The 10,207-nt window shown below is 37.4% G+C and overlaps 1 pseudogene; it reads right to left on the reverse strand.

Moving 5' to 3' along the window:
* Positions 1 to 2,630: 2,630 nt before the first annotated feature.
* On the reverse strand, positions 2,631 to 2,780 carry LOC114681631 (annotated as a pseudogene).
* Between the last annotated feature and the right edge of the window lie 7,427 nt (positions 2,781 to 10,207).

The following is a 10,207-nucleotide window of genomic DNA, read 5'->3' on the forward strand; positions in this document are numbered from 1 at the left end:
CAATGAGAGTGGAGCAGAGCTGTGTTATTTGAACACTGGCCACCTCACCATCAACACTTGTGTGTGTGTGTGAGGGGGGAGTTTATTGGAAATGCAGTATCTCTCATCTTTGGCTCTAAGCTAGTGAATCAAAAATTACACTTTTACAAGATCTCCAGGTGATTCATAGATACATTAAATTTTAAGCAGCTCAAGCAAAATTACTCAACCATCTTTATGTCTCCAGTTTTCGAAATATAAAAACCATTTAAAAATCATATCCATGCCATTACATTAGCAATAATTAACATTTCAAACCAGTATGTACCCTTTTGTTTACCTAGAGCTGTGTTGCCAAATGTTAAAAGGCATAACTGAATGAATCAATTATTTTAATCTGTTGACTAGGAGTTTGTATGGTATACCAGGAATGGTTACTATAAAGGCTTAAAGTTTGTGGGGTACTTTACCAATGGGGGTAGTGTGGCATCTGATGAATTTATCACTCATTAGTCTGGCTTCCAGGCTGAGATGACTGCAAAGTTAAACGAACCTGTTCTGAATTATTGACTGTAATATTTTCTTGCCTCCTCTCAAGAAATCTGATTTTAGTGTACTGAAATCTTGAGGCAGTAGGGCTTAGAATATCTCACAGCTTCAGGAACAAAAGAATCCAAGTGAGCAGCAGTTCAGGTAGATTGACACGTGAGTTTTTATAACTTGAGTGTTTGAATCTGCAAGACAATGACAAACATCCATTTAAAGTTGATGAAAAACAGATTTCTCATTTCTGTGGAAGTGTCAGAGAATTTCAAGCCAAGTTTTAAGCTTGCACATTTTTTTGCTCATATGTGAATACTGCTCAGAAATTTTTACAACAAAACATATCCAATAAAATTTAATGTTGCAAGTATTACCATTTTCTGATGATAAAAGGAAATATTATGAAAAGGCATTGATTATTATTTAAAAGTACAAAATGCTCCCATCAGTTAATAATATTTAAGGTGATTTCTGTATATTATAAGCATGTACTTATGTTGGATATTATTGACTAACTCAAGTTCAAATTTCATTATGTATTTTTATTTGTTCATTCTGTTAACCATAACATTAATTAAGATTAATGCCCCCTTTGGCTATTTTGTAAAAAGATGATAAATATTTACCTATGCTCTTATCTTAGGATATTGTGTGATGTGTAGAATAAAGTTTATATAACTCAATTTTGCATGCATAATTATACTGTTTTTAAAAATAAGCATCAGAGCCAAGAGCCAATATAATAGATATTTTTACCAATCAAACTTTTAGATTACTACATAACTCTCTCTCTTTATATAATACTTTATATATAGAATATATAAAGCTTCAAAAATGGACAATGTCCTACACATTACAAAGTGAAAATATAAAAGTCTTGTACTTTACTATATTGATAAAGATGAATTGCTATGACTAAATTTCTAGAGTATTCAATATCATGACGATATGGTTCTACTTGTACTTTACCCCCTGAAGTAAATATGTATATACTAAGATTTTAATAAATACAATTAAATAGATTTAGACAATAGTAAATTGGTTGGGAGCATGGCTTAGTCAATAAGGTCATTGTAATGCAATCATGAAGACCTGAATTAAGTTCTTGGTATAACCCCAGTGCTATGAGAGGCAGATTCTTAGAGTTTCCTGGACAACCAGATTCACTTATGCTATGAGTTGTCACACAAAGAAAGGTGGCAGAACAACTGAAAGAGACACTCAGTTTCAACCTCTACCTCCCATATACACATGCAGATCATGCAGGAACACATAAATACACACACAAAAAAAATTATAAACAAAATTAACAACATCTTGCCATATAACCTTATATAACACTTTAAAAAAAGAAAGTTTAATGGGAATTTCAATTCCCAATATCTTGTTTGATTACTTTTCAAGCAAGTTTTGTAATTTACTATCTTGGCTTTATAACATGAAACTACATTTTGCAGATGGTAAACTGTGAAAAATATCTAAAATGTAGCATTACATTAATTTACAGCACTTACAAATATGCCTATTTCCTACATCTCAAACATTTTCTTCTAATAAAGTGTAAGTGCTACTTCACCAGTGTCTGATCTTTTATTGGATATGCAGCTTATTCAACAGATACAAATACAAAGTTAGATTAATTTCTTGAAGGTGGAAATGTATTGAAAAGATAAATCATTTTCTATTTTTCATCTGATGAATGAAAGGAAAACTTGGCTTTGTATTTTGTACAGCTTGAAAATGAGGAAGAACTATTACTGTATTGTCTAAACTTCCTAACAAATGACAGCATTTTGAAAAGAGAAGAAACTTTCTTCTCTTCGAGCATTAACATTTTGACTGTTGGGATCTGAACACTTTTCCAGTGCATCAGGAAATGGATATGAATAGCAAAAGAACAAAATGATGGAATAAAACAAAAATTTCTGAACGAGCTGTCAGAAAACAGCAATTCTTGATCATAGGCACAAACTCTTTAGTATCAACACAATATGCTATTAGCCTTGTTTTCACATTTAAGATAGCTCTGTATATTTTCAAGGTGACTGGGAATCACAGATGTTGCTTTTCCACACTGATGTGTTGGTGGAAATGATGCTTGCATTTCTTATTTACCTCTAAAGTGGAAATCTTTTAGAATTCCACACTTAAAGTCATATCCTCTCAGACACTGACAATGCATCTTAGCAGGAAATGAAGGAAAAACATTTTAATATATTTTATTACACTTGATCTTAGCCAAAAGGCCAAGAAGCGATATTAATATATTTTATTAAGAAACACATCTTCTTTTATGAATTGGTCATTTTATCACAATATACTCAAAACTGGATGAAGTAATGACTGGAACTCTGTAAAGTCACATGATATCTTATTGATAATAATGTGCTTTAATTTTGACTTTGAATATCTCTCAAAGCATAATTACTAAAGATTTGGTATTCAGCTCTTATAACTATTGGGAAGTATTTGGATATCTGAAATAAAGGACCGAGTTGAGTTAGGTCTTTGGAAATATGGCCTTTAAAGTAATGTTGGAATTCTAGTAGTCATTTCCCTTTCCTTCTCTATTCTCATCCAACATGTAAGAAATTTCATCTCTCTTATATTTCTTGCATAATTTACTGCATGATTTACTACCTGACTAAAGGCCACAAAACTAAAGACCAACTTACTGCAGAGACAGGCACCAAAACCCAATCAACAATAAGAACAAAATAAATTTATGACTTTTGAAGTCCATTCAAGATATTTGTTATAATAGTGGTAAGTTAATTGACACATATACTTACACGATATTCAGAAGAGCTATAATAATTTTAAGAAAAAAATATATATCATTTTAGTAAACTATATATGTCTTCTTTAGTATAATGTAATATAATTTGTGAATTTTAATTTTGACCAAATACATGAAACATATCTTCCAAAGGAAAAAAAGGAAATATCACAAATGTAATATTTATCTGAATAATATTTCATTTACAAATGAAAAAAGACAAATGATCCAGAGAACAATTTTTTTTGGGGGGAGGGGGGCTTGAGACAGGGTTTCCCTGTGTAGCCTTGTGCCTCTCCTGGAACTCATTCTGTAGCCCAGGCTGGCCTTGAACTCACGGAGATCAGCCTGCTCTGCCTCCTAAGTGCTGGGATTAAAGGTGTGTGCCACCACCGCCCAGCAAACAAATAATTTGATAAAGAATGATATGTATGCATATAACTAGGTAGGTAGACAATAGATAATCAGTTGATCCATCAATAGCTAGATGTATAGTGATGATGATGATGATGATGATGATGGTGGATAGATAGAAAGAAATGATGGAAGAAGGGGAGAAATTTATGGATATATTATCGGCAAATTATGTTAGCTAGCATCATCCATATACGTCAATTCACTCTTGAAACACACACTTTATTTCTTCATCAAATGGTGGTATCTATTTCTGTCTTTTTCCCCATCTTAACCTACAGTTGTTCCAAAAAATAAATAAATAAATAAAATTAGTGTGGAAGTGGTTTTAATAAGGTTTGGAGCAGGAGAAGCAGCATGAGCGTCTTCTTCCTGACCCTCACAAAAAACTCTCCTTTAACAAAGAAAGATAAGAAATATGAATGTCTCGAATGACCATCTGATTGAACATCATACCAAATTTTAGGGGGCAAAACACCAATTATCGTGTGGTAAAATAGTATGAAGGCAACAATTCCATAGTAAAATTCTTCACAATAAATTTGTATCTGATAGAAACTCAGTATATGAAGCTCTTGGTGTCATCTTATGTCATTTGCATTTGAGATACTAAGAGGGAACTTTTAACTCTGTGTCATCCAAAGAATGAAGAAGAGATAAAAAAAAATACTGTTATTTTAAGTTACTATGTTTGCAAACATGTCATGGTCAGCAACATTTCCAAATTAAAATAAACTTTGCTCAGATAAGTTCTTTTACGTATATCAGCACTGAATGTCAAGACCCAGAGATCCTGCTCCCAAAATGTAAGACATTCAGATGCTGATGGGAAGTGAGCAATTTATTTTTTTATTGACTTAAATATGGACAAGAGAAAAATACTATTGCTTAAATTCTGCTTTAAAATGTGGAAATCCTATATTAAACACAACAAAATACATGAATACCGTCCTTAGAAAGAAGAATGAATAAGAATTTAGTACAATATAACCACAAAAATATAGGAGTTTGTCTTAGAGTTTCTATTGCTGTGAAGAGACATCATGACCAAAGCAACTCTTATAAAGGAAAACATTTAATTCTGGTTTCTCACTGATGGTTTGAGAGGTATAGTCCATGGTAGGAAGCAAGACAGCATGTAGACAGACATGGTGAGACAGAAGGAGCTGAAAGTCTTACATCTAGACACACAGGCAACAGAAAGTGGCCTGAGACATTGGGCATACCTTGAGAATATATGGGACTTCAAAGCCCTCCTCCACAGTGACACACTCCCTCTAACAAAGCCAAACCTCCTCTAACAAATCCACACCTCCTAATAGTGCCACTCTTATAGCAACCAATTACATTAAAACTGCCAGAGAATGTAGAGTGGAAAAAAAAATAAGACTGGAATAGTACATGGTTGATTATGGCAAAGCCAGTTCATCTAAGGAAACAGCTGTCCTTGACCATTCATAAGGGATTTGTTCAATGCTCCCTGAGTGTATTAAATATCTTATGATGCTCAATTATGTAATACAATATGCAATATTTGAATATAACCTACACTTTCATCTGAATAGCCTTAAAATTTTGCTAAGATGCTCACTCTATCTAAGACCACAGTTTTTGTTGTTGTTGAAATCTAACTTTAAACCATGGTGGTCTGATAGAACACAGGAGGTTGTTCCAATTGTTTTGTATCTGTTGAGATTTGCTTTGTGGCCAAGTATGTGGTCGATTTTAGAGAAAGTTCCATGGGGTGCTGAGAAGAAGGTATATTCTTTCTTGTTAGGATGGAATGTTCTGTAGATGTCTATTAGGTCCAATTGGGTCATGACATCAGTTAAGTCCTTTATTTCTCTGTTAAGTTTCGATTTGGGAGATCTGTCCAGTGGTGAAAGTGGGGTGTTGAGATCTCCCACTATTAATGTGTGGGGTTTTATATGTGGTTTAAGCTTTAGTAATGTTTCTTTTACATATGTGGGTGCCCTTGTGTTTGGGGCATAAATGTTCAGAATTGAAACTTCATCTTGGTGGATCTTTCCTGTGATGAGGATGTAATGCCCTTCTTGATCTCTTTTGATTGATTTTAGTTTGAAGTCTATTTTGTTGGATATCAGGATGGCTACACCCACTTGTTTCTTAAGGCCATTTGATTGGAAAGTCTTTTCCCAGCCTTCTATTCTTAGGTAGTGTCTGTCTTTGAATTTTAGATGTGTTTCTTGTATGCAGCAGAAAGATGGGTCCTGCTTTCGTATCCATTCTGTAAGCCTATGTCTTTTTATAGGTGAATTAAGTCCGTTGATAATAAGGGATATTAACGACCAGTGATTGTTCATCCATGTTATTTTTGGTGGTAGTGTGTGTGTGTAATTCTCTTCTTTGGGGTTTACTGTTGTGGCTTTATCTATTGCCTGTGTTTTTGAGTGTGTAACTGACTTCCTTTGGTTGGAATTTTCCTTCTAGTGCTTTCTGTAGGGCTGGGTTTGTGGATAAGTATTGTTTAAATCTGGCTTTGTCTTGGAATGTCTTGTTCCTTCTGTCTATGATGATTGAAAGTTTTTCTGGGTATATTAGTCTGGGCTGACATCCATGGTCTCTTAGTGTCTGCATTCCATCTGTCCAGGTCCTTCTGGCTTTCAAAGTTTCCATTGAGAAATCAGGTGTTATTCTGATGGGTTTACCTTTATAGGTCACTTGGCCTTTTTCCTTTGCTTCTCTTAATATTCTTTCTTTATTCTGTACATTTAGTTGTTTAATTATTATATGTCGAGGGGACTTTTTTTGGGGGTCTAGTCTGTTTGGTGTTCTATAGGCTTCTTGTTTCTTCATAGGCATTTCCTTCTTTAAGCTGGGAAAGTTTTCTCCTATAATTTTGTTGAATATATTTTCTGTGCCTTTGAGTTGGTATTCTTCACCTTCTTCTATCCCTATAATTCGTAGGTTTGGTCTTTTCATGGTGTCCCAAATTTCTTGGACATTTTGGTTCATGACTTTGTTGGCTTTAGTGTTTCCTTCGACTGATGAAATTATTTCTTCTACTGTATCTTCAATGCCCGAGATCCTCTCTTCCATCTCTTGCATTCTGTTGGTTATACTTGCATCTGTAGTTCCCGATCTTTTACTCAGGTTTTCTATTTCCAGCATTCCCTCTGTTTGTGTCTTCTTTATTTTTTCAATTTCCCTTTTCAGGTCTTAGTAAATTGTTGCTATCCCATAGTGGTAGGGTTGAGCTAATGCCCAAGCAGTTTCAATTGATATAAGCCTCTGTGTGTTTACTTGGGTCTGCATGACAACGGCCTGGGCAGGATACAGGAAAACTCCAGCTACAGATTGATTCATTTCCTCTCTAAGGACTTTTTTCATTCATCATACAGTTGATTTTGAATTCATTTTCTGGTGCTTTAGGTTTGTTGGAATATTCAGGGCTTGCTGTAGTGGGATGGCTGGGTTCTGGTGGTGACCTATTGCCCTGGCTGTTGTTGTTTGTGTTCTTATACTTAAGCCACTTATGTTTAGGCTTCTGGAATTGGAGTGATTTGATAGGTCTAGGTTCCAATTTCTTGTTTTGTCTTTCTTGGATGGGGATTTTCTTCCTTGGTTTCTACTTTCTCTTTGTTCTTCTGGCTGTTGTGACCTGTGGCTGTGGGCTGGACTTGGGATGTTCTGGATGGCATCTGGTCTAGTAGGTGCTTGCTGCTCAAGTTTGGGGCTGAAATTTTGGCTACGTGCATGGCCTCTGATCTGGCTGGGGTCCCTACGCTTCTGGATGTTGGTCTCAGTTTTGATGGAGTAGTAGGATTCTGTCTGGTTTTCAGGAATTTGGCCTTATCTTTGGTTTACAGGATGCTTGTTTGACCTCTGGAGTTCAGGAATCTGGCCTGGGCCCTGATGAGATAGAAGGCTTCTACCAGATAGGTGGGCATGGATATGATGATGAGGGGAAGCTGAGCAGTAGTAATTATGCTGGGCATTGGAGGGTGTGGTAGAGGAATGTCTTACTTGGGGTTCAGGATTCTGGCATGGCCTCTGGTGGAAGAGGAGGCCCTACCACAGGTGTGGGCTGGGATGTGGTGACATGGAGAGGAGCAGTATTTGCAGTTATGTTTGGCAGACAAGTATGGGTGATCTTATCTGTGGTTCAGGATGCTGACCTAGCCTATGGTGGAAAGGGAGGCTCCTGCCAGAAATGTGGGCTAGGATAAGAGGATAAGGGGATTTTTTTTTTTTTTCTGGGGATAGAAAGCAAGTAAATCTTTATATCAAAACCAGTCTTTGATTCATGTTCAGAGTAGCAGTCTGTTTCGTCTTTAAGCACATGAAAGTCGTGTTGAGACATCTAAACTGAGTGTCCAACATCTCAGAGCAGAGGGGGTGGCTAGATTGGCCCTGCCTCCCCGAGCTGCTCCCAAGACATCCACAGTGTCAGAGCTTCCCAACTGAGCATTTGACAGGCTATGTGGGTGGTTTGGCTAGGCAATGGGATGAGGAGGATAGGCATATGCCCTTAGGAGAGAGAGACACGGGAATGGGGAGCCAGTACTCTGTACCTCCGAGCAATGTGGGAGTTGTCACTGAGGTTTGGTGTTCTGAAGTAAGGAAGACATGGGACAATTTCTCAGCCTTTGAGCTGTCACACAGACCGAGAGAGGCAGGCCCCGGGAGAAGACTAGAAACAGTGGTACCTGCCCAGGGCAGAGGAAGGGTGCAAATTTTAAGGTGGAAATTTTAGGGAAGTAAACCTGTCCTCACCACTTGGCTGGACAGCAGAGCCAACCCATGACTGACCACCAAATCCACTTTGGGCTTATGAGCTCACTGAGGTTGGATGTATACCCTACAGGTTCCCGGGCAACTCTCATGGGCTTGGATCTCCGTACGTTGAACCTATTTGGAATCTCACAAGAGACAAAAAGTCTTGTCTTAGAGACAAGTTTTTAGAAGACTGAAGCCACCATTATCCACTCCATTCCTCCTCTCATCCCAAAGCAGAGATTCCATATAGTGTCATCCCTGATTCAGGGTCCAGGAACCACCTGGACCTAAGGCCACTGGGCTGTGCTTGTGCTGGGGTGCCCAGAGACCTTGCCTGGCACCCAGACTTTGACCTTTTGTCAGGTGATGGCTGGAGTCTTGGAGTTGACAGAGTACATCTCTTGTGACAGTACTGTCCTGATTTGCCATCATGGTGGTCTGGCCCAGCCCTTCAGCAACTCACGAACAGATGGAGTTGGGCTAATCTTCCTTGGGCCCCTCCACAGTGAGGAACGGGTCCACAACTGTGCCTTGCCATTCTGGGTCACTGGGGGGCACATGGGGTTCTCCTGGGTAAGCACAGGCAGGAGTGTGTGTGTGGGGGATGGATTACCTGGTCTTCAGGGAGCTGGCCTGGCCTCTGATGGAGTGGAAGGCTTCCCCCAGAGACGTGGGCCACGATGTGGTGAGATGAGGAGAAGCAGTTGGAGTGATGCTGGCTGAGAACAGGCAGCTTGGGAGGCAGTCTTACCTGAGGTTCAAGATGCTGGCCTGGCCCATGGTGGAGTGGGCTGCCTCTGTCAGATATCTGGGCTAGGATAAGGATAAAGTGACCTCTCTGTTTTTGATCTGTGTTCAGTTATACCTCAGAGACAAAGAGCTTACTCTAAGATGAAGGGTATAGTTTAACTGTGTTGTTCTAGTAGAATATTTAAACTTATGATAAATTAGGCCTTGGAGTACTCTGACAATTTTTATATTTATGAGACTTCATAAAGGTTCCTAATTTCTTGAAGGAAAAAAAAAGAAATTCCTGTTTTTCTTTTGTATTCTCCATATTCACATAGAGCTCTTTATATTGGCCCTTATAATTATTCCATGATCTGCAAAAGCATAGCAAGCAATTTGCCATGCCCTGTGGGTACCATTAACATAAACCAAAGAAATGCACATTCTGGTGAAAACTAGCCTTCATTCAATACATGCTGCATTAAAATTATATATTTACCATTTTCACAGACACTTTCAATTGATTAATTATCCTCACATTATTTCTACTTCAAGAAGCCTTATGTTAAGTAACACTAAAATTTACTTAATAAGAAGTAGAAAAATAACAACTAGATAAAAGACTAAAAATTTAATGCAAGCAACTTAATTCTAAAAGTTATCTCCTAATTTGTGGAATAAACTGTACCATGACTGTTGAAATGCACAGAAAACTGAGAATATACATGGAGAATCACTCCCATTTGGTAATCTTCCACCAATTGTATCTACTATTTAATGGCTTGCAGGTTTATAGGCTGGGACTGGCTTCTCATAGACATTGCTATCTACATTTTTACTCATTTGGCTTTCTGCAGTGTTCTCCATCTTCTGTATAGCAAAGTTTCTTTGATGAGAAGTGAGAACTTTTCCTATCTATTATTAAGAATAAATATATAGAATGCACGTAAATATTTTACTGGTTTAGGAAATTGGCAATAGTATGTTCTCCTCTAGGTACCTTGGCCAAAAGAGCCATGGATA

Source organism: Peromyscus leucopus, chromosome 9 (assembly GCF_004664715.2).
Source record: "Peromyscus leucopus breed LL Stock chromosome 9, UCI_PerLeu_2.1, whole genome shotgun sequence".
In the NCBI taxonomy this organism is placed as follows: Eukaryota; Metazoa; Chordata; class Mammalia; order Rodentia; family Cricetidae; genus Peromyscus; species Peromyscus leucopus.